This window comes from Neolamprologus multifasciatus, chromosome 13 (genome assembly GCF_963576455.1).
Source record: "Neolamprologus multifasciatus chromosome 13, fNeoMul1.2, whole genome shotgun sequence".
In the NCBI taxonomy this organism is placed as follows: domain Eukaryota; kingdom Metazoa; phylum Chordata; class Actinopteri; order Cichliformes; family Cichlidae; genus Neolamprologus; species Neolamprologus multifasciatus.
In genome coordinates this window covers 31,201,214-31,226,300 of record NC_140451.1, presented here as the reverse complement: position 1 = coordinate 31,226,300, position 25,087 = coordinate 31,201,214, and the positions used below count along the sequence as shown (strand labels likewise).

The following is a 25,087-nucleotide window of genomic DNA, read 5'->3' as shown; positions in this document are numbered from 1 at the left end:
CTAAAAGGCCTGCACTCCACGTGAAATGGTCCAAAATTGAAAGGTATTCAATTACTTTACATTGAAGTGACATTATTTTCAATAAAGACTGAATTGAATCTGAAGATTCAATAGAAAAGTTTGTGTTTGTTTCTGTTTATATGGTAATCCCGCTGTTAGTTTGAGCTGTCTGTAATTATGTACAGTATACATTTAGACTGAAATAGTTTTTTAAGCTTTTGCCTGTGACTCATCTGTAGTTGTACATATCATATTCAGTACTGTTGTTCTAATGCCATCTGTTGTTTACCCCCTCACAGTGGAATCCCATCATACATCATAACATACCCCAGGTCTATTATTAGATTATACTGACGTGTTTGTTTAGCATGGTCTGTGGACATCACTATCATACAGCTTCAAACCTGACACACCGCACGAATAGAAGCCTGTTTCAAAACGTTTGAGATCACTGAAAATGTTGGCAACTTTGATTGATTGGTAATTTATTTCAACATGTGAACAATATACAAGTACATTTAGAAAAGAAAATAAGAAAGAAAAAAATATATATATATACTGTACAAATTACATACAAAAAAAAATTATTAATTTACATGTTGAAAGGGAGTGGGAAGAAGTAAACACTTATTTAATCCCACCCCTTTGCCATAAATTATCAGTTAATATTTAGTCAGCTTCCTTACTGATATAATTTGTAATAAAAATAGTGAACAGATTTCTGATATACTATATACTAATATCACATCATGAGTTGTTTTTTGTTTTTTTGTTTTTTTAAATAGAGACATTCACTTAATTTAAATATTTTCCTTTTCTTTATAGTTCGAGAAGATCATATTTTTATAACTTTAAAAAACAAAACAAAAGACATAATATCAATAGGTAGAACTAAGGTAAAAACAAAAGGAAACAATGTAAAATAAATGTATCGCAATAGATGCAAAGATCTGCAAAGAGCAGAATGAAGGAAATAATCGAAGAAAATAAACATGCCAGCCCTTACCAACTGCATCGTTTTCACTGACCTTTGTTTTGATGATATTGCTTGTCTGCAACACAACATTTACCATTATGCAATTTATTTTTTAGTTAATGAGCAAACAAATGCATTGTCTACAATCACAAGAAAACAACAAGTGGGAAATCTGCCCTATCCCAAAGGTCAAAGTGTTAGTGCCTTGTTCAGAGCAATAATGCGTGCCTGAGAGTGGGCTCTCAGCTTAATCAGCCCTTCCAGGAATATCCGACTCAAACAATTCAATCAAACGTCATCAGTCACTGTATTGATTTCTATCCTTGCAAATATCCACTTTTAAATCACGTCTTAAAACCCACTTTTATTCCTTGGCTTTTAACCTCAGCGAGACTTAGTTTCTCTTTTAATTGAAGTAGTTATTTAATGAGTTCACTCTTCTTTTATTTGGTTTTTACTTATATCTTATGTAATTTTATTTTACAGTTCCAATGTACAGCACTTTGTGTTAGCTGTGGTTGTTTTAAAGTGCTTTATAAATAAAGTTGATGATGATGATGAGGATATTCAGCAACATATTTGTTTCAAAACCTCACAGATTTGCTACCAGTTTGATTTAAATGAAGTGGAAGTTAAAGGAAAGCCGATGTGAATATTGAATACTTACAACCACTGATTTAAATCACAGATTATCTGAGATTTTGTACAGTTCATATTTGTTTGTAGCTTAGGATTAGGCAGCCATGTAGTGTTTTATCTCAGTCTAACTGTCATCCCTACTCCATTAAAATAGCACAAGTGTCTGCTCGGTCATGCAGGGTCAGGCCCAAGGGCTTTGGAGAGGAACACTCACATACCTGGACATGTACACACAGACTTCTCACCATTTAAGTCTTGGATGCTGTGAGTTTGCATATCAATTATGCTTAAGATTTATGAAAGCACCAAAAAATGATTTAATGTACTAACCCTCCAGCTCTAGTCTATCTCTGTCCCATTATGCAGAAAACCATTATTAATTTTTATTCTGCTGAAAAATAACTGTAGATTATATTTTTCAAATAAATAAATAAAAAAGGCTGCTTGTTCTCACTATTTTATTCTTTCACTGAGCTACAATCAGCTCAGGTGGCTGTACAAAATAAGGGAAAAGATATCATTTCCTGTACTGTGCCACTGTGGTATATCTTGGAAATAATGTCTCAAACTGCCGATATCTACCAGAGGTATGACAGTTTTCTAATTATGAAAATCAGTGACTATAAACTCATTTCATAGCCCTCCTTTCCTTTTTATTTTTGAGGCAGCAGTTTCCTCATTTACCACTCTGCTGTTGAACTGAATAATTCTGCTGAATCAATGCAGCCAGGTGAAAACATCTGAGAGTACACCCTGGAGGCCTAATGTCAAACTCCAGAGGATAGCCAGTGCACATTCATTTTGTAACGGCCAACAACAGAAATAGTAGGAAATGGGGAAATGCTGTGAAATATATTACAGTGAATATATTACTTTGGTGAGGTTTATGTTTATGAAGTTTATGAATATATGTCAAATACATCATTACAGAGCTTCTATCTTGTGATATATTTCTTTTTTGAATAAATTTGGTGCCATGAGCCAATAAAACAGGCGGAACGTTAAAGTTAAACCTAACTAATGTTAGTGTTAGTTAAAAATGGTTTTCACATTTCGTCTCACAGCCTCTCTGGAGGAGAAGCTTTGCTGTTAGCTGTGCTTACGAAAATAATAATAATAATAATAATAATAATAATAATAATAATAATAATGAAATTAAAATAAAACAAAAACAGATTTGTGACAGTTCTTTTTTTTTTTTTTTGCCTGTCCCGTTTGGCTCTTTTGCCATCAGAATTATTGTCTAAAGGCGAAGAAAGATGCCCAACGGATTTACTTTACCAAATGGTCCATTTGATTCACCTTTTATTGTTTATTTTATTTTCACTTGCTGAATACGGGACAGACTTGACTGGGGGAAAGAAAAGGGAGAAAGAAAGAGGGAAAGAAAAACAGCTGAGAAGAGGGACGGGGGAGAAGGGCAAAAAACAAAAACCAACAGAATAAGCAGACAAAAAAAATACATATATCGATCACCTGGATCAGCTGTTGAGAAAGAAAAAAGAAAACAAGCCGAAGAAAACAAGAGTAATAGAATAAACAACATCACGATGATATATGGGAATATGACAGTAAATACTAAATATTAAACATTATTGTGCAGCACGTAAGATCGACAGCACACAGTGTGCTTTGAGGTAGGAGCCAAAAAGGGTGTAGTTTGTGTGTGTGAGCACCCGTGTGTACACCTGTGAGCATGGACGCACTTGTTTTTTAAAGGTTCCTTCATGTAATGATCTGCTAGAGGGTGTGGGGGGGCCACTGTGACAGTTCTAAATGGTGGGATCACATGACCTGTGTGTGAAAAAAGTTTATGCCTTTTTTAAATCAGGTCCTAAAGATGTATCTTATTCTGCATGCCTCCTAAAATGCATTATGAATGAATTTACTGACTATGCTGCAGACAGTTTATTATTATTATTATTATTATTAATAATAATAATAATAAATAATAATAAATAATAATAATAATAATAATAATAATAATAATAATTATTATTATTATTATTATTAATAATAATTAATAATTATTATTAATAATTATTATTATTATCATTAATAATAATAACAGTATTATTAATGATAATAAATAATAATAATAATAATATTTATTATCATTAATAATAATATTATTATTATTATTATTATTAGTAGTAGTAGTAGTAGTAGTAGTAGTATATTGTTTTATTTTTAGTGTGTAGTTTAGTTTGTGGTTCAGTTCTGGGCAGCACTGTATCTAGCCTTAAATTTGTGTTTGCTTTACATTTTTATTACTTTGTGAAATTTGTTATGATTGCTTTTTATGATGTTAATGATCTTTTTAAGAGGTTCAGAATAAAAAAAACCCAAGAAAATTCTGATTGTAATCTGATGAATGTGTTTCTAATACGAGAAGCAGGCGTGATGGCTGGTTGGTCAAAGTTTTCTTAAGTCAGTGTAAATTTGTTATTAAACTACTGCTCACGTTTTATTTCAATCTATTCACAATACTGTTTGGATGAGATTGTAGATTCTAAAATTCCTCGTCTGTCTCAGATCTTTTCCTAATGTACAGCTTTATTCTACTACGGGTTAAGATCGGAGATTTCTGTATCTGATTAGCTGAGCCGGGTCAGTTTTCATGATGCTGGACATCAGCAGGGCCATAATTGTCTTGTCCTCTGTGTTGTAATAAGGTCAGCACACCCTGGTTTAATCCACTGCTCCCAGCCTCTTCTGTCAAGGTCTGATCACTATCAAAAATGTTCAATAGTTTCAGCTGCAGTCTTGTGTGAACAATCGAAGAAGCCAGACGGCAAACCCAGAGGACATGTGTTTGGATGATTCACTTAGGTGAAAGATAATCTATAATAGCCATCTATCCATCCATCTATTTTCTAACCGCTTATCCAATTCAGGGTTGCTCAGGAGCTGGAGCAGAAAAATTGCTAGCTCTTTGCTGCATATCATCTCTTTGTGGGTTAGCCAGAGGCAATCAATTACTTTCATATTCCCCACCATGCCCCCTGGACTACAACATCCTAATTTCTAGCAATATGATCAAAATTTTTGATTTTGCATTTTTAAAAGCAGAATGTACCCCGATTCCAACAAAGCTGAGACGTTATATACACAATACAGAAAACATCGATTTCGATCAATATTGAGATCACAATTATTTATCGGGGTTATTGACTGAGTTTAGTGACAAAATGTTTTTGTTGCATCATCTAAACACAACCCTGCTCCAGTAAGATTTGTTTATATCATACAAATCTGTTCTGTCCTTAGTCACCTAAATTTGTGCAGCCCTTAGAAAAAAAAATTAAACTGTACTGAAACCAAACACAAAGTTTAATCACCGGAGAACTGCTTTACACCTACATTGTCCTCAATTCTTGTTATTTAATCTGTATCAATTCATCTTTGCACACAAATATGATGTTTATTCATTCAGATCTAAGCAAAATATTGTCTTTCACTCCATTCATTGCACCTGTGTGATGAATGTGAATAAAACCTGTAGCAAAGTGCTTATCAGCTGTGTATTTTCCCCTCTAAGCTATTGTAGAAAACTAACAGTGTGAGGGGATAACATAGCTGTTTTCCCCAGTAAATTTAGCATTCTCCTGACGCCAGTCAGGAGAGTGTCCAGTACTCACCATGTTTATTGGACACATATCTTTTGCCACTGTGTTGGTTATTCCAGTATATCTTTGTGAGCTGGGTGGACACATTGTCTTTTTATAAACTTCTGAGTTGATGTTGGATGATTCACTGTTTTGTTTTGTTTTTTGGCCTTCATACGTTAGTTATACTACAGTTTGTAGTATTTTTAGGCAGTTGGATACGTTAGTTGTGTGTAGAGACACACATCACTCTTTGCGTATGATTTCTTCAACATACGACCTGGTGCACTTGCATTTATGGCCATTCTTATGCTTGAACATGGTGTTCTTTATTGACAGACTGATTTTGCAGATCAGGCCGGCTGTTCCTACCAATCAGTCCCTGCCAGATCTCGCTGTCATTGCCCACGTCAGTGTTGAAGCCTCCCAGTAAGACAACAAAGTGGTCAGATGTAGCACTCTCGAGCCTCCCACTCATCGACTCCAAAAAGCTGGGAACTCCCAACTGGGTACTCTGAACTGGTGCAAACAAAAGTTAGGGCCCATTTGCGATTGAAAAAAAACTTTCATTGGGATGTGTGATATCATTTCTGCCAATTTAAAGTAGTGTGTAGTTTAAGCGGAGACTTGGAAATCAACTGCAAAGATCAACCGCCATCTTGACGTCTTCCAACAACGTTGTCTTCGACGGCTGCTCAAGATCACATATCGGGATCGCGTTACCAATGAAGAAGTATATCGCCGTGCGGGAGCCGCTCCATGTCCAAGTCACCAAGCGTCGGTTCAGATTTGCCGGTCACATCCTTCAGCTACCGGACCCGAGACCTGCCCGTGTCGCGGTTCTGTGGAACCTGAAGAATGGAAAGAGACGGCGAGGAAGACCTAAAATAACATGGAGGAGGACTTTCCTTGAAGATTTACGTTCAGTCGAACTGTCATGGGATGAAGCAACAAGACCGAGTTCGATGGCGTTCTCTTGTCGCCCGATGCGCCCATCAGCGCGGGAGGATCTAAGTCTAAGTCTAAGTAAGTAGTTTAAAATTGTGTATATTAGGGTTACTGACCTCTACTTTTGATAGTTGCTGGATGTATTCAGAGCTTTTATTTACCAAACAGTATTCAGTGAGCTTTGGATAGCATCCTCTTTTAAATAAATCTTGTATTCACTCATCTCTTTGCATTCCTGGGTGGGCTACTCAGCTACTCTTTGTATCACTTCCACTTTCCCAAGCTATTATTTATTCTGTCATTATCGCTTTGGTCCAGTTATTTTCTTCCCTTTCTTCTGCAAAGCACTCAGCCCCTGTCCCGTGTCCTCTAAATCTCATTGCTTTTCTGACACTCTGCCCTCCTGATGCTGATTGGTGTGACCCACCCCCTTATACCTCAATCTGGCCAGATAGAGATGCTCATCCAAATTTTCCTCTGCTTCACTTCTGCCACTACCAATAATTCTGATCCTATGTCAGAGAATTGTTTGGTCAATCAACAGAAATGTACAAAGATATAACAACAACAACAATTAGACTATTTGGAAGATGTCATTGAAACGAATCAAAGAAGAGACTATCGGTCTTATCTGCTCTACTGCGCACCGTACACTTGTACCACTGATGCAAAACTCTTGGCTTTGATCCTTCATCCGCTGCTGTGAGACCGAATCAAAGAGGAACATCTTGGAATGTAAAACCAACCACTGAGATGTAAAATGCAAAGCTACTGTGCAAAACTGGGAGCCTGAATAATCACAAGAGTTACAAAATGTTTCTAATCAACTCCATTTTAAGACATTTCAAGACTTTCTGTGTAACACAGACGTAAGTCTTTAAAATATCAGCAGAAATGTGTAAAATAGAAGTACAAATGTTATTTTTATACATATAGTTTCCGTTCCTTTTGTCAACATTTGTATTGGTAAGCTGTTTGTCATTTTCATGGTGTTAATTTGCATGAAATGTATCAGTGTGGAGGCTTTAAAAATAGCGATGTACAGCAAATGTTCATACAATTAGCTTTTACCTCAAAATGAAACAAAGCTGCTTTGCTTCTCAGGTGTATTTGACTATTCTTTGAATTTTCATGTCTTTTGTTTGCTTATTTCTTAAAGATTTTACAAGTGAACAGGTTTAGTTTGTAATATTTTTTGGGATTCCAGATCAGTAAGTGGCAACGCATATCCTGAAACCTGTTTTATTGTTGATTATGCAAACAAATCAAACCCAGAATGAATTTCCGTTACCCTCAATTTATTTGTTTGTCTTCTGCCCTCCATCTCAGCCTTTTCCTCAGCTCTGAAAATTGGTGTTGTTTGTGCATAGATCCTCTGTTATCTCATTAAGCCCTCCAAACACTCAAGCAGCCTGAAGCCTCCATTATTATTTTTTTTAATCTCTGATTAGGGATTCTATTAAAAAAGTAAATGAGGTCTGTAGGGTCCTTGTTTTCACCATCTTTTACTCCCCAACAAAATTTGTCGTAGCCACATGTTTAGGCTTGGTAAATGTACATTGATTTAGAAAGACTCGTCTGAGTGAAAACTAAAAGCCGTTCATATTACTTTCCATCTAAACTTGTGAGACATCGCAAATACTGATGGAATCAGACAAGTTCAGACTCACTTTCACAGCTCTTTGACATGCACGGAGCAGCTACATCCAAGGCTTCGATACAAAATTGAAAAGTGAGATTTTTTTTGAGTCAGTAACACCTCTGATATTCACTAACTCGACAACAACATAGAAAAAGATCCATTAAAAGAGCATGGTTGCATCACGACAATAACAAAAGAGTTGCAGTAAGAGTGGTGCGGGGGCCGAGCTGAAATGAAATACAACATGTAGCATTTAGAATGAAATGACAAGAATTAAAACTGCAATATAGCTATAGTATAGATGACACAAAGACCTTATGTGTCACAATCAGCAGGGCTGACTGTGTGTAGAGTGAAGGGTGGACCCAAATGCAGACGGAAACAAAATGCGAAACATGGCTTAAATAACAGAAAACGAGCCGTTTATTGAGGCTGGCAAAATAACTGTAAACAAAAGGCAAAATGCAAGGCTAACAATAAACTAAACTGGGTGAGCTAAATTAACTAAAAAAACCTACAACAGGAACATGGACTTGACATGAGGAAACTTGACGCAACTTCTTGGCTTGCAAACAAAGCAGACGATCTGACAATGACACACTGAAAACAGAGGACTTCAATACACAGGAGGTGATTAGGGGAAGTGGGAACACATGGAGGAACAGCTGACTGACATGAGCCTAATGACAGGACAGGGGAAGTGAAACTAAATACAATGAACAAAGAACACACGACTCCTTCAAAATAAAACAGGAAACACTGAAACTAGACATGACAACACAAGCTTAACAGACCTAACATGTGATGAACGATACAAGAACTCAAACATAGAAACCAAGGAAACAATAAATAATAACTGCCTTTCCTTAACTAAAGCTAAATAGGAATGAGACATAAACTAATCACAAATCTAAAATGAGACAAATACAAAATGAACTCAGAGCGCTGGGTCAGAGACCCAGCCTGTGACACTATGCAAGTTAGACGCAGTCACAGCCCACAGTGTGGTGAATAGAATGGTTTCGATTGATAACTGTTTCTTTACAGAGAAAAACATCATTAATCCAATCCTTTCTATTATTATTTTTACCTTCTGTTACTATTCCTATTCTCACACTCAGCATGGACTCTTAAATCCCATAAAATTTTAATCAGCAAAATTCAATTTCATGAGTCAGTTTCAGAAAAAAAATACTAAATGGCTGTTGTTTTTTAATGACAACATAATCTTGTTGTTATCCAAGTGTATTACTTTGTTCTGCAGTATTAGACAATAATACAGGCAGATGTGTATATCTTGTAAATAAGAGAAAAGGGTTCAAGTGAATTCCCCGAATTGATAAAAACACAAGCCTGTCGATTCAGGATATAAACTGATGCATCAGGATGATCTGGCAGCGCTACACAAAGCACCTTAACCTTTGACCTTTCACTTAGTTTTTAATATTGTATTCAAAAATGACTCACACCTACTATCAGTAAATATTGTGGTTGGCATATCTTGTCAATACATTTGTAATTTCTTTAATTACAAAAACAAAGATCAGTGCTTTATTTTTCAGTTAACATGGGGAAAAACGGGTGAATACACCTTACTCAATCCTAACAGGCATCAAAGCTATTGATCAGAAGTGTAGGCTAATTATTGGCAGATGGGTGCCCCTCATATAACACACTCAGTTGCATAAACACAGACACAATGTTGCAATTGGGATCCTTATCTTTCTCATGTGAGTGTTCTGTGCTGGTTGCCATGGTTCCTTTGCATGTCATGGTTTTACTAATGAAGGGAAGAAACAGTTGGGGTCTGTTCACTGACATGGGTCGCCTACCCACTTAATTACCCTTAGAGATGGCCCAACAGACTTTCTTACCGGGTTTTTTAAGGTCTTGGTTAGCGGTCTAAGTGGAAGTGAAGTTGCATCTGCAGCATCTGAGGGTAACTAGGGACAGGAGGAAGGTGTGATTGAGCAGGTTTTTGGGACCATCTAGACATGGAAATGAAGATAATAGCAAGATTTGAAGATGAATTAATGCAATGGAGACATAATGAGAGACAGAGAGGCTGCATATCTGGAAGAGCGAGTTGAACTCAGTGAAAATGCAAAAGCGAACCAATGCTGACATTTTACATTAACCCTCATTCATATCACAATGTGATTCTGTGTGCTGCTTTGTACTGAAAGCTGAGCCCCCCAAATTATAATAGAACGGACTGAGGAACAGCCCTGGCACACACACTAATCACACCCACACAGCTATCTGCTGTACCCCTCTAAATATCCACTCTTGTTTCAAATGCACTCCAGTATCAAGTTCATTTCAATGAAAACTCTTTCAAGTCAAAGCCAGTCTATGTGGTAAATGAAGAAAGCAGAGTATTCCATCAAATACATTTAACCACTTTGATCTTCCTGACAGCTTTTGGCAGCAGAGAGAGGGACTGTGTGTCTGGAGTGTGTGCGTCTGTTTAATCTGTTTAATAAAAAAAAAAGTGAGAGAGTATTTAGGAAAAATCAACAGCAGACCAATTCCAGCTCAACATCTCTCTCTACATGCAAAATAATTATAATATTTTTTATGAAAATCTGAACATAATGGACAAATTGCAAAATTTTTTTTGCATTTTTGGCTTTCTGGATTCTTCTTTTGTTGCTTCAAAAGAAGAATCCACATCCACATCTTTCATACCTCATGTTCCCACCTGCTGGGATTCTTTCTTCCTCTTCTTTCATCCATCACTGTCCCTCCTTCATCTCCTTTTCTCCATCTCCCTCTAGTTCATTGAGCGCTGAGCTTTGAGAATATTTAATGTGCCACTCTGTCTAGAAAGTGTTGGCTGCAGTATGAAGGGGCAGTCTAGATAGGCTGAAAGTTAGGCGCTATCTGATTTTGCATGCTATTAGCACCTTTTAAGCAAAGAAACTCATTTCCCTACTCCCCTGTTTCCTCATGTATGCGTTGGTGGACACTTTGCACTTGAACAGGTTTAAACACGTATTTCTGCATGTGCTAAAAACATGCTACATCTGTATGGGATCTAAAAAACAATGTTTAGCACCAAAGCTGCGCTGCTTTTACCATTTTCTCCTTCCAAAAATGATCACAAAAAGGAAGCAAATACTGTGGCACTGAAAAATGCAAATAAACAGTCAGCCTGCCAGTCAACGCAACGCTTCTTATCTTGATTCTGGGCTTTAATGAGACTAAATAGCCTACAGCATTACGAGTTGGGCCTTCTTCTGAAGGAGAAAGTGACAGCTGAATATGCCCTGACACCAAATGAAGAAATAATGAAACTTTAACAAGCTAAAGAAATCTGTTTAGCAAGTCATTAACCATTGTGCTGTTAACCACAAACAATTACAAACAAATTATGCATTTTAGTGACGAACCACAATGCATATGCTGCATGTGAGAGTGTAACATACAGCCACATACTCTTAAGACACTACGCTCATAGCACAGCAAACATCTGCCAAAGTGTTAAAAACTGTGGTTGTGCTAATTCCTGCTACAGTAGCTAGTACTACCACATTTTGCCATGACAAAAAAACAAAACAAACACACACCCAGACTAAAAAGATTAAATAAATAGTAGCTTCACTGTCTTGATGCATGCGCAATCGTCCAGGTAAGGAAATCCCAAAAAGTTGATTCTGTTCATCTGGATGTGATGTTTTTAACCCTTTAAAGCCGGTCGGAGCAGCACGCTCTGTTTTGCGTGACTATTTTTAAATCCCGGTAGCTCTGCAACCACATAAGCTAGCACAATAATTTTTTTTGCATATGAAACCGGAGGAGTTGTACTTACATCTTATGCCATCAGCTTGTCCTCGGTCACAGTTTCCTTCCACATATAGCTTTGCAAAAACTGCATAAAAAGCGCTTGCAGGAACAAAAACATAATATTCCAGAAACTGGCTTTGCCGATCCGATCAGCTGTTCATAACACATCCTATGTTGGAATAGGTCAGCGCGAATTTTCCCATGTCCACCATTACCTGCCCGAAACCGGAAGTGACGTCATTTTCGCGGAAATGTAGTTTTTTAACCATCAGGGCCTCATGAGCCTATAATTCAATTCAATTCAATTCAATTTTATTTATATAGCGCCAAATCACAACAAATGTCGCCTCAAGGCGCTTCATAGATACAGAGAAAAGCCCAACAATCATATGACCCCCTATGAGCAAGCACTTTGGCGACAGTGGAAAGGAAAAACTCCCTTTTAACAGGAAGAAACCTCCGGCAGAACCAGGCTCAGGGAGGGGCGGCCATCTGCTGCGACCGGTTGGGGTGAGAGAAGGAAGACAGGATAAAGACATGCTGTGGAAGAGAGACAGAGATTAATAACAGATATGATTCAATGCAGAGAGGTCAGTTAATACATAGTGAGTGAGAAAGGTGACTGGAAAGGAAAAACTCAATGCATCATGGGAATCCCCCGGCAGCCTACATCTATTGCAGCATAACTAAGGGAGGATTCAGGGTCACCTGGTCCAGCCCTAACTATATGCTTTAGCAAAAAGGAAAGTTTGAAGCCTAATCTTAAAAGTAGAGATAGTGTCTGTCTCCTGAATCCAAACTGGAAGCTGGTTCCACAGAAGAGGGGCCTGAAAACTGAAGGCTCTCCCTCCCATTCTACTTTTAAATACTCTAGGAACAACAAGTAGGCCTGCAGAGCGAGAGCGAAGTGCTCTAATAGGGTGATATGGTACTACAAGGTCATTAAGATAAGATGGGGCCTGATTATTTAAGACCTTGTATGTGAGGAGCAGGATTTTGAATTCAATTCTGGATTTAACAGGAAGCCAATGAAGGGAAGCCAAAACAGGAGAAATATGCTCTCTCTTTCTAGTCCCTGTCAGTACTCTTGCTGCAGCATTTTGGATTAACTGAAGGCTTTTCAGTGAGTTTTTTGGACATCCTGATAATAATGAATTGCAGTAGTCTAGCCTGGAAGTAATAAATGCATGAACTAGTTTTTCAGCGTCACTCTGAGACAGGATATTTCTAATTTTAGAGATGTTGCGCAAATGGAAGAACGCAGTCTTACATATTTGTTTAATATGTGCGTTGAAGGACATATCCTGGTCAAAAATGACTCCAAGGTTCCTCACAGTGTTACTGGAGGCCAAGGTAATGCCATCCAGAGTAAGAATCTGGTTAGATACCATATTTCTAAGCTTTTCAGCGCCGAGTACAATGACCTCAGTTTTATCTGAGTTAAGAAGCAGAAAGTTAGTGGCCATCCAAGTCTTTATGTCTTTAAGACATTCCTGCAGTTTAACTAATTGGTGTGTGTTATCTGGCTTCATGGACAGATAGAGCTGGGTGTCATCTGCATAGCAGTGAAAATGTATGCTATGTCTTCTAATGATGCTGCCTAGGGGAAGCATGTATAATGTAAACAGAATTGGTCCTAGCACTGAACCCTGTGGAACTCCATAATTAACCTCAGTGTGTGAAGAGGACTCTCCATTTACATGCACAAATTGGAGTCTATTAGATAGATATGATACAAACCACTGCAGTGCAATACCTGTAATACCTACAGCATGTTCTAATCGCTCTAATAGAATATTATGGTCAACAGTATTGAATGCTGCACTAAGGTCAAGAAGGACAAGCACAGAGATGAGTCCACTGTCAGAGGCCATAAGAAGATCATTTGTAACCTTCACTAAAGCTGTTTCTGTGCTGTGATGAACTCTGAAACCTGACTGAAACTCTTCAAATAAACCATTCCTCTGCAGATGATCTGTTAGCTGTTTGACAACTACTCTTTCAAGGATTTTTGATATGAAAGGAAGGTTGGAGATTGGCCTATAATTAGCTAAGACTGCTGGGTCTAGAGATGGCTTTTTGAGTAAAGGTTTAACTGCAGCCACCTTGAAGGCCTGTGGTACATAGCCGATTATTAGAGATAGGTTGATCATATATAAGATCGAAGAATTAACCAATGGCAGGACTTCTTTGAGCAGTTTTGTAGGAATGGGGTCTAAAAGACACGTTGATGGTTTGGAGGAAGTAATTATTGAAGTTAACTCAGAAAGATCGATTGGAAAAAAAGAGTCTAACTTAACATCAATGGAACTAAGAGTAGCTGTAGATAATATTACATCTGTGGGATGATTATTGGTAATTTTTTCTCTAATGATAAAAATTTTATTTGTGAAGAAGTTCATGAAGTCATCACTAGTTAACGTTAAAGGGATGGTTGGCTCAAAAGAGCTCTGACTTTTTGTCAGCCTGGCTACAGTGCTGAAGAGAAACCTGGGGTTGTTCTTATTTTCTTCAATCAGTGATGAGTAGTAAGCTGTTCTGGCTTTGCGGAGGGCTTTCTTATAAAGCAACAAACTATTTCTCCAGGCTAAATGATGATCCTCTAAATTTGTGGCACGCCATTTCCTCTCCAGATTACGAGTCATCTGCTTTAGGGTACGTGTTTGAGAATTATACCACGGGGTCAGGTACTTCTGATTAGAGACCTTAGTTTTCACTGGAGCTACAGTATCCAGAGTCGTACGTAGTGAGGAGGTGAAATTATTAACAAGATAATCGACCTCTGTTGGGGTAGCGTTCAGATAGCTGCTCTGCTCTGTGTTGGTACAGGGCATTGACGATGATAACAGTGGCTGGATTATATTCTTAAACTTAGTTACAGCGCTTTCAGAAAGACATCTACTTTGATAAAGTCCACTCTCCACTGCTGCGTAATCAATTATTGTAAATGTAAATGTTATCAAGAAATGATCAGACAGGAGAGGGTTTTCAGGAAACACTGTTAAATGTTCAGTTTCTATGCCATATGTTAAAACAAGATCTAGAGTGTGATTAAAGTGGTGGGTGGGTTCTTTTACATTTTGAGAGAAACCAATTGAGTCTAACAACAGATTAAATGCCATGTTGAGGCTGTCATTTTTAGCATCTACATGGATGTTAAAATCACCCACAATAATTATTTTATCTGAGCTCAGAACTAAATTAGTGTTCTATACTGGTGTTTTTAAAAGTTATCTTTGACTTTATGACTTTCTGTGTCGTTTCTGGGATGCTTAGGACTCTTTGCAAGCTCCTTTGACTAGGACTCATATTGCACTGCTGGAAATAGTTTATTTTGATGCATATGCTGTTATTTTGCAAATTTGCAGTATAATATTTATTTTCGTTTTTCCTGCAGTATATAAAAATTGGTGTATCTCAAAAATAAAACTATGAAGACACTCAAAATAAATTTCCTGTGGTGGGAAACTATTTTGTGCAACTTTTTTGTATTTACAGTTTTGAGGGATAAGCCTCTTAAATTTCTCTAACTAGAATTATATGTTAAAAAAACAAAAACAATTTTTAATATTTTTGTAGTTTATTGCACTTTTTTGCAATTTATGTAATTACTATGCACTTAATGCAGACATATTATTATTATAAAATTTGGGCTATAATGGTTGTATTGATGTATAGCAACTTGAAATGCTCCCAAAAGTGGCTCTACAGCATGTAAAAATATAATATAAGCTCTGGCGGACTTGGTTCATGGTAGGTCTTAAAGGGTTAATCAGAGAAACGTTTCCCAACTCTTCCAAGTGACTTCTTCTGTGTCAGCTGACTGCGGGTTTCCAACCTTATAGAAAGTACATTTGCATAATGACTGAAACTAGCACAACTGGCGTAGCTTCATTGCTTAGCTTGTGTCAAGACTCAGCGACTTAAGGGCAATGCATGTGATTAATCATCTTCATTTTCTTCACTTCTAATATCTTCTTATTGACATTTTTAACAAGTAGTTTCAGCCTCAGGTATTTAAATGTAAGCTATGGAAAGCCATAATCGCAAATCTGACCAAAAAAAAAGAAAAAAGAAAGCAAAGACTGAAACCAAGTCTATCCTCTTAGTACAAAAGGACAAGACACTGTGTCCTGCCGAGAACTATGATAGTATATTGCATTTATACACAATTAAAACTGAAGTGATTTTTTGCTAGACCTACACAGTGAAAAATGGAGTGTCAATATTTCAGAGTAAACCTATTTTAACCTAGATAGAGTTATCTTCTCACTGCGTTAATATGAACCTAAAACATTTTAACTATGTATTTCTTCTAAATGCTATCAAAATAATATCATTGTCACATGTCAAATCGCACAGTTTGAACAACTAAATTACCGTTTATCAGTAAGCTAATAATCGCTAATTAGCTTACATAAACGAATGTACTTTCAGAAAAAGTGGGTAACATGACCATAAAGTTAACTTTACTGGTTTATATTATTTTAAGCAAATGCCAAAGGCATACACTACTTTAGAGTTTTGCTCATTATTTAGTAAGAAATATGTATTTTGTGTAAATTAACTGATAGCAAATCAAAAATGTAAGATATAAAGAAACATTTTTAACATTGTATTATTTTTAATTGTGATGTTTAATGCCAATTATTGAATTTATACATTAGGGCATCTCCCCCTAAAAGCGTAAGAGTGATGTATGCGCAGGGCATTGTTGCTCTGTCTCCATATCTGGAAGACCCATATTCACAACATGGATATGTAAGTAAAGGGAACTTTTCAACATTAAATACATAATTGCCCTCAGAAATGTTGATAACATAGTCCTTCTTCGTTTATTTAATTACATAGAAACATTACTACGATCCAGAGAGCGGTTCAGGATACATTGCATGGCGGTTGAAGACCATTCAAAGAAAAGCTGTGGAGGAAAGAAGCGTCTCAGTTTGCAAATCTCCCAAAAGTAAGTTCACTTATCATTTAAATGATACTGATGTAATTTGTAGGCAGGATTCAATCAAACACCTCTCTATGTTCTGTATTTTTGCATTACAGATAGAACAAGATTTCCGACTCCTGTTTTGTGAGGTCACTGCGAGCAAATTCTTGGAGAGGTGGCCCATCAATCTCAAAGCAAAGGTTGTAAAGGAAAGTCATGGACTTGTCCCCACCTCAGAGCTCTTGAGTTAATGTGCAATGCTGAGTCAGGTACTGGAGTTGAGAATGGTATGATTGTGACTGTTTTTATTTGCCATTGTTGGTTATATAGGTAATTCTGTCAATTCAATGTATTTTTGGAATAATTCTTTGTTTATTCGTCTGTAGGCTGGGACAGTGACTTGTCTACTATCTTGCTGCTGCTACATCTGCTACCACCATCTGCACAAGGGCGAAAGAGACCAGGAAAGATGTCTGCATCTCAAGCTGTCAATAACCTCATCAAATTCTCAAAGGTATGTTGTTTAAAAGATACTTTCCATCACCTCTATTTTCATGGACAGTGAGTTGAGCTAATCTACTGTCAGACGATAGTCACTTAATACTGTTGTTTAATGTGTTGTTGTAGGCTGGAACCAGTGTACAGCAGCATCTAGACAACATCACCCGAAGAGGTCAGCCCTACCTTCTTACTCAGGGATCCACAAGAAGCAGCATTCACACCTTCATTGTGATTGAGAAGTATGCACTTCCATGTAAAGCTACAGGTTCAGTAGGAGCCCTTGATGAACTCTTTAGGGCCCATTATGTCTTTGGTACATCATACAGTTCATCCCTGACCAACTTTTTTACTTTTCTGCAAACAACTACGACATTGGGGAAATGTGATATTGCTTTCTCTAGTGAGCATCATAGAACTGTGAATTGTAAAGGTTTGTTACATTAATTAAATGACACTGAAATGAGAAACATAATAAATGCTGTTACTTTAACCTGTATATTTGTTGTTATTTCCATAATGTAGGCTAGATCAGTTATTTAGTAATATAGCATCATAAGATGAATATGAAAAAAATCACACTACAGAGAAATAAAAATGATATATTATTACACATCAGAGTGTTATTATTAAACTAAATTTGGAGTAAAAATAGCTCTATAAAGTGTAATCAAATTACTCTGAACAGTGTGAATAACCCTCAGTGTTAAATATTTTTACACATTTTGTTGTTAATTTTGACACTAAATTGAGTACAATTAACACTGAAAAGTTAACACTGGCCATAGAGTAAATTTAACTCTAATTTTGAGTGGGACCAAATGTTTTCTGAAGCAGAGTTAAAATCAACTCTGTAAGTGTAAAATTGACACTTGGTTTTTTACTGTGTACTGAGTTTATCTTACAAGGAGATTGCATCATGTAAATGGCTTATTTTATGGACAAGATCATGATGGACCACCTTTACTCAAACAACAGACAAAACACTCATTTATTATTCCATACACTGAAAATATGAAAATACACCATATAAGTTACGTGATTAGGCAGTTTGAACTGTCCTCAAAGGAGTTCACAATGGGAGTCAGGTGGAGAGGTGGTTTACAAAACACCTGAGACTGGAGTTTAAGGTTTGTAGGGAACTGTTAAATGCATCTCAGAAAGCTCAGATTTTAGATTTTACTTGGAATCATTTTTTGTTATTTTACTTTTTCTTGACTGCTACCTGTTAATTGTTAAATATGAATATAAGTCATATTCAGCCAAATAAAGTGTCACGATCTGTTAGGCAGAGGCTAGTAGCTAGGCTACGCTGACGCTAGGTAGTACGATGATCCAGCAAGGAAGCAGCATGTCCTGCAATCGTAAGTAGCCTGCCAGGAATAATACTAACTACAAGCCAGAGCAGAATCAGTGTGAACGAGCCACAGGTGTGCATTGGGGGCTGGTTAGGAGGCGGGGAAGCAAAGTCCAGTTCCACCATGGTGAGGCAAAGAGAAAAACACACCACACCCTCTCCAGATTCTGAGAACCATGACATAAAGAAACTGAAGCTGTAGACAAAAAACAGACATTAAACTTTTCAAACATTAAGAGATTATTATTTATTTATTAACCTTTATTTAACCAGGAAGATCCCATTGAGATTAAAAACCTCTTTTTCAAGGGAGACCTGGCCAAGATAGGCAGCAGCAGGTGTCTCACAGTTACAGAAATTACTCAAACACAGGGAGCAACAACACACATGCAACAATAAGTGAAAGAATACAAATAAAATAAAATAAAATTCAATAAAATTCAAATAAAAATAAATTAATTAATTAAAAAAAAAATTAGTTAAAATGAGAATCAATCTAATTGAAACATGCATGTTATGGACTTGGCCTCAAGGATTCGTAGTTTAGATTTAAAAGCACTTAATGAAATGAATTCAGTCATTTTCCTTCTGCAGTTTGTTCCAAGCCGAGGGAGCTAAATGGACAAAAGCTCTTTTACCAAGTTCAGTTCGGGCAAATGGAACAGAAAGCAACAAGTAACCATGCGGACGAAGAGAATACCGACCAGCATGTTTCATTGCTAGCAGGGAACATATATAAGAAGGCAGCAACCCAAGTATCGCCTTATATATAAAACTGTATAAATGAGAGTTCCTCCGACTTACCAAAGCAGGCCGTCCTACCTGAGAGTATAACTCACAGTGGTGAGTCTGAAATTTACGGTTAGTGATGAACCTCAGAGAAGCATGATACACAGAATCAACCATTCGAAGACATTGAGCAGAAGCATTCATATATAGAATATCACCATAATCCAGCACAGGCAAGAATGTTGCAGCAACAAGCCGCTTCTTTGAATTCAAAGAGAAACACAACTTATTTTGAAAATAAAATCTCAGTTTTAACTTCAGGTTTTTCACAAGATTGAAGTTAAAACTGAGATTTTATTTTCAAAATAAGTTGAGTATTATGAGTATAAAATTTCCTCAAAGTGTCTTATGTTGATTCAAATGCAGTTTTATTCTTTGCTCAGCTAGCAGCCACATGTTAACTGCTCCTTTTAAGGATTCTGGTCTGGTTTCTGTATTCTGGTCTTCTGCCCATTTAGTGCCTTAGAAACCAGTAGCAACAGTTTTCTCTTTTCTCAGGTTAGATTGCATCTATTCAAGGCTTAATGGCTATTTAAGACCGAGTTTTGTATTTCATCTGATGTGCCATAGTGTATTTCAAAAGTGTCCCAGAAGTGATCTAAAGCAATGACACTGGCCCACAGCCCGCATTTAACACATCAGTAAGTCATATTACCTTACTGGCACACCTGTGTTCAATCAGTAACCAAGCTCTTCAGAATATATAAACATATTTAGCTTTTTTTACCTCTCACTTGCCAGATTCTTTGAGTTATTACATAACCTTTCCAGTCATTGTGACTCTTTTATCTAGTGTTTTCTAGTGTACAACCTTTGGATTCTTTCATGGATTTCTGGGCTTCTTCTCATTTTGCCCCAGCGTCTTGTAGATAGACATGCAGTTAGTGGGGTTAGGTTAATTGATGATTCTAAATTGCCCATAGGTGTGAATGTCTCCCTGTGATAGACTGGTAACCTCTCCAGGAACTGGGATAGGCTCCAGCTCCTCCCCCCACGACCCTGAATTGAATAAGTGGAAGAGAATGGATGAATTATATATAGACAATAGGGATATGAAACTATCAGTAGAAACAGCTTGGCTTTGTATTGTGGCCAACACTGTCGCCAGTGAGTTTTTGAAAACAGCTCAAAAGAGGCAAACCTTCAAACCATCTCCCCAACTTTAAACATTACTTTTCTGACTCACACCAAATGTAGCTATAGAGGTCTGTACACATCTCACATAATGACTCTCACACGTTCTCACATGATGCTTAACAACAACAATTGGTCCACTTGTGATTGGCACATCATCCAGAGGCAACATAAAGTCTTTCTTCCACCCTCAAACTGAGCTGTCAATCAAACTGGAGCAGGGCAGCACTGCAATATGCGCACTGAAAATAGACTGTCGTCACCTCGGGCCTGTCAAGGGATACACAGAACATAATGTACAGGTAGCCACAGAACTGAGAAGCCACATTCACCAATGCAGTCTGTGGTATTGTGGGATAAAGCTAGCGGCTTATCGCTCCTCAGGTGTAAAGTTTGAAAGCCTCCCGTCACTGCACTTTTAGCTATGACTGAATCCCTTTGTGCTTCACATTGTAAAGTAGATGTCCTGCAAAAATTGAGCCTTGCGGTACTTCAAGCAGGCACAAAAGTAATATTAACCTCACTCCCTTCAGCCATCTACGCTTATAACTCATCTGTCTATAACTCACTCTCACTCAGGAAGTGGGAAATAAACAGAGTTGGTTGTTTTTTTCTCTCGTTTCCTTAAAAAGAGTATTTAAAAGTAGAATGGGAGGCAGAGCCTTTAGTTTAAACCTTTAGGCTTAAAACTTTCCTAGCATATAGTTAGGGCTGGATCAGGTGACCCTGAATCCTCCTTTAGTTACGCTGCAATAGGTGTAGGCCGCTGATGAATTGAGTATTTCTTCTTCAATCACCTTTCTCACTCACTGTGTTAATAGACCTCTCTGCATTGAATCATGCTGTGGAAGAGAGCCAGAGATTAATAACAAGTATGTCTTTTGTCCTGTCTTCCTTCTGTCACCCCAACCGGTCACGGCAGATGGCCCCGCCCCTCATGTGACTGGTTCTCCTTGAGGGTTTCTTCCTGTTAAAAGGGAGTTTTTCCTTCCTACTGTCACCAAAGTGCTTGCTCATAGGGGCTCATATGACTGTTGGGTTGTTCTCTGTATGTATTATTGTAGTGTCTACCTTACAATATAAATTGCCATGATGTGTCTGTTGTTGTGATTTGGTGCTGTATAAATAAAACTGAATTAAATCGAATTGAATTAACAAGAGCTATATCTATGCATCTTCAACATCTTGTTTGCACCACACATTATGAATTATATTTGTCTACTGATTTGTTCTCTTGTCAGACTCAAGTGCCTCAAGTGCCGAGTAATTTTACTTTTTCCTTTAATTTTTGAAAATCAAATGTTTTTATTACAAAAGGCTGAAATAAAATTTGGAGTCATTGAAAACAGAACTCTGTATTAAAATTCCACAGCCCTTTAATTTAAAAATCAAGTCTGCTGTTTGAAAAAATAACAATTTTGAAAAAGTTTATGCTGTACAAAACATTTACATTTTGCAGTATTGTATAACTGATTTAAAAATACAGAAGTAGTGCTACATGTTGCACAGGGATTGCTCTGAGTTCAGAAATAGCCCCACTGCAAAGCATTCCGCCATAGGTCAGTTTTGTTAATATGCAGTGAAACCAGCACTGTGTCTAAGCTCATTTTCATTTCACCTTTATACCTGAATTATCACAGAACCAAGGACATTTAGCAAAGAATAAAAAAAATATACAGGGTGGGTCATTTATATGGATACACCATAATAAAATGGGAATGGTTGGTGATATTAAAGTCCTGCTTGTGGCACATTAGTATATGTGAGGGGGAAAACTCCTCAAGATGGGTGGTGACCATGGGGGCCATTTAGAAGTCGGCCATCTTGGATACAACTTTTGTTTTTTCAATAGGAAGAGGGCCATGTGACACATCAAACTTATTGGTAATGTCACAAGAAAAACAATGGTGTGCTTGGTTTCAATGTAACTTTATTCTTTCATGAGTTATTTACAAGTTTATCTTTGTTCACAGCCATTGACATGTCGAAGAGGTTAACACGTGAGGAGCGGATCAAAATTGTGTTGATATTTGGTGAGCACAGTAACCGGGTCATTGCAGCAGATTTCAATGCAAGACACCCTACGAGACCAGCCACCTCCCATGCTACAGTTAGCAAACTGCTTGCTAAGTTTTGTGAAACTGGTTCAGTGTTGGATTTGCCAAAATGTGGACGCAAGAAAATTGTCACTAATGAAGAAACATCAGTGGCTGTCCTAGCTTCATTCAGCAAGAGCCCACAGCGTAGCACTCGCCGCATGTCACTGGAGAGTGGCGTTAGTCGAACATCCCTTCGGCGGATATTAGTTACTCACAAATGGCCCCCTTACAAACTCCGGCTACTGCAGCATCTCAACGAGGATGAACCAGATCGGCGCACAGAATTTGCAGAATGGGCAAAACAAAAACTGGAACAGGACCCTCAGTTCACACAGAAGATTTTGTTCAGTGATGAGGCAAACTTTTATGTGAGTGGTGAAGTTAACAAACAAAACCACCGCTATTGGTCTGACACTAACCCACATTGGATGGATCCCTCCAAGACTGTTGGAACAACAAAAGTGATGGTTTGGTGTGGTATATGGGGTACAACGATAGTGGGTCCATTCTTCATCAATGGAAACCTCAAGGCCACTGGATATTTGAAATTGCTACATGATGATGTGTTTCCCTCTTTATGGACTGAAGCTGGCACGCTCCCTGAGTTTTTCCAGCAAGCTGATGCACCACCACATTATGGGTGCCAGGTCCGAGCATTCCTAGATGAACAGTTTCCTGGAAAGTGGATTGGTTGTCGTGGGCCAGTTGAATGGCCCCTAAGGTCTCCCGATCTGACCCCCTTAGACTTTTATCTTTGGGGTCACCTGAAGGCAACTGTCTATGGTGTGAAGATACGAGATGTGCAGCACCTGAAACTACGGATACTGGATGGCTGTGCTGGCATTTCTCCTGCGGTGTTGCTATCAGTGTGTGAAGAGTGGGAGAAGAGGGTTGCATTGACAATCCAACACAATGAGCAGCACATTGAACATATCTATAAGTGGTCAGAAACTTGTAAATAACTCATGAAAGAATAAAGTTAGGTTGAAACCAAGCACACCATTGTTTTTCTTGTGACATTACCAATAGGTTTGATGTGTCACATGGCCCTCTTCCTATTGAAAAAACAAAAGTTGTATCCAAGATGTCCGACTTCTAAATGGCCACCATGGTCACCACCCATCTTGAGGAGTTTGCCCCCTCACATATACTAATGTGCCACAAACAGGACTTTAATATCACTAACCATTTCCATGTTATTACGGTGTATCCATATAAATGGCCCACCCTGTAGATTGCTTCTTGACGTGTCTGAAGTGTCCATGATGATAACACAGGCCTAACTATGGAGGAATTTTCTGAGCCATTGTACAAACTTCCAATACCATATTGAACATATATTAACTTGGCACAGTTTGAAGTCTGCAAGAATATTCACCAGTGTGTTGTTAGAGCCGTTTGGACTCTCCAAAGAGAACACATAATCTAGACATTTCCCATTGTCATTCTGAGTTTATCCCCAATTCTTTCTCCATGTTTTTGAGTCATTATTTGTCATGAATTCTAACTAGAACACGTTTTTATTAGCATTACCAACTAGTATGAGTGGACAAATTACCTGATCAGTGGCAGATGGCAGACAGATGGATCCATTCCCCAGAAATTGGTTGACAGCATCAGTGCATCATGTTTGTACTTTGTGATAACAGGACAATGACAGTTGTTTTGGACACCTAAAGTGAAGTGATCTAATCAACAACCTATTTAGTGGGAGCACTCATGCTAAGTGATTAATGGAAATAACCTCACGGGGGCAATTTTTTGAAAGTCAGATGAATGTACAAGCTCTGTTTGGAGCAATCCCATTTCCTGATATTGTTTAGATGACTCTGAAGAAACTAATGGGAATTAAAACATGCTAAATTGAACCAGCAAGTTCATTTGTTACAGGTTCATTTGAATTTGCATTAAGATAACACAAATCCTCATTTAAATCTGATTATATTATCACTTGGGAAAAAAGAAAAGAAAAAATGTAATTGTCATAAGTGGGGGTTTTTTTTGCATATAAGAAAGAGCCATTACTAATCATTTCTAATTTGTTATATTTATCTTATGATAGAAAATGCTGCAAGACACCCTTTCTGATAGGAGTGATAGTTCTTGCAGAATTCTGGTCAATCAATAGGACACGAGCAGTAAGCAGATATTTACGTGCTTCAATCCTATATAATGATATTGATCATTTTCATAATCCTGTCACCACATCTGGTGTAGCTTTAGCAGGATGTTGGCGGATGGTCTATGTCCACACTGGAAGTGTTCAGAAACAATATTGGCCACCCATGTTTAGCACCACTCACAAATCGTTATACTCACAAACAGATCAATGCAACAAGATCAAAGCAAGTCACAGAAGCAAAACTAACAATGTCAACTCTTCACAACCACACAAGAGGAAACTCTGACTTTGATAAAGTCAGTATCATTCATTCACAGAAAACAAATACCATGATGAATGAATGTAAAACTAACATCGCAAAGCCATACTCATATACGGCGTTTACATTTTGTGTAAGGCCACAGCAGTTCAACACAGTTGGGCAACTCTTTCATAAAAAACATTTTCACACTGACACTTTCAGTCCTCTATAAATATATTTATTAATCTAAAGTGAAGCGCATAATTTAAGAAACTTGGCATGCTTTTCTACTCCAACTACCATAAA

General features: G+C 37.5%; 2 long non-coding RNA genes across 2 annotated transcripts in view; both read left to right on the top strand.

Moving 5' to 3' along the window:
* LOC146505797 (uncharacterized) overlaps positions 1-25,087 on the top strand; it is a 116,433-nt gene that overhangs the window by 32,296 nt on the left and 59,050 nt on the right. The window lies entirely within an intron of this gene.
* LOC146505798 (uncharacterized) lies at positions 16,092-17,580 on the top strand. Its single transcript, XR_014877684.1, has 4 exons — positions 16,092-16,363; positions 16,454-16,565; positions 16,658-16,810; positions 16,928-17,580. It is a non-coding gene; the product is annotated as an uncharacterized LOC146505798 (long non-coding RNA).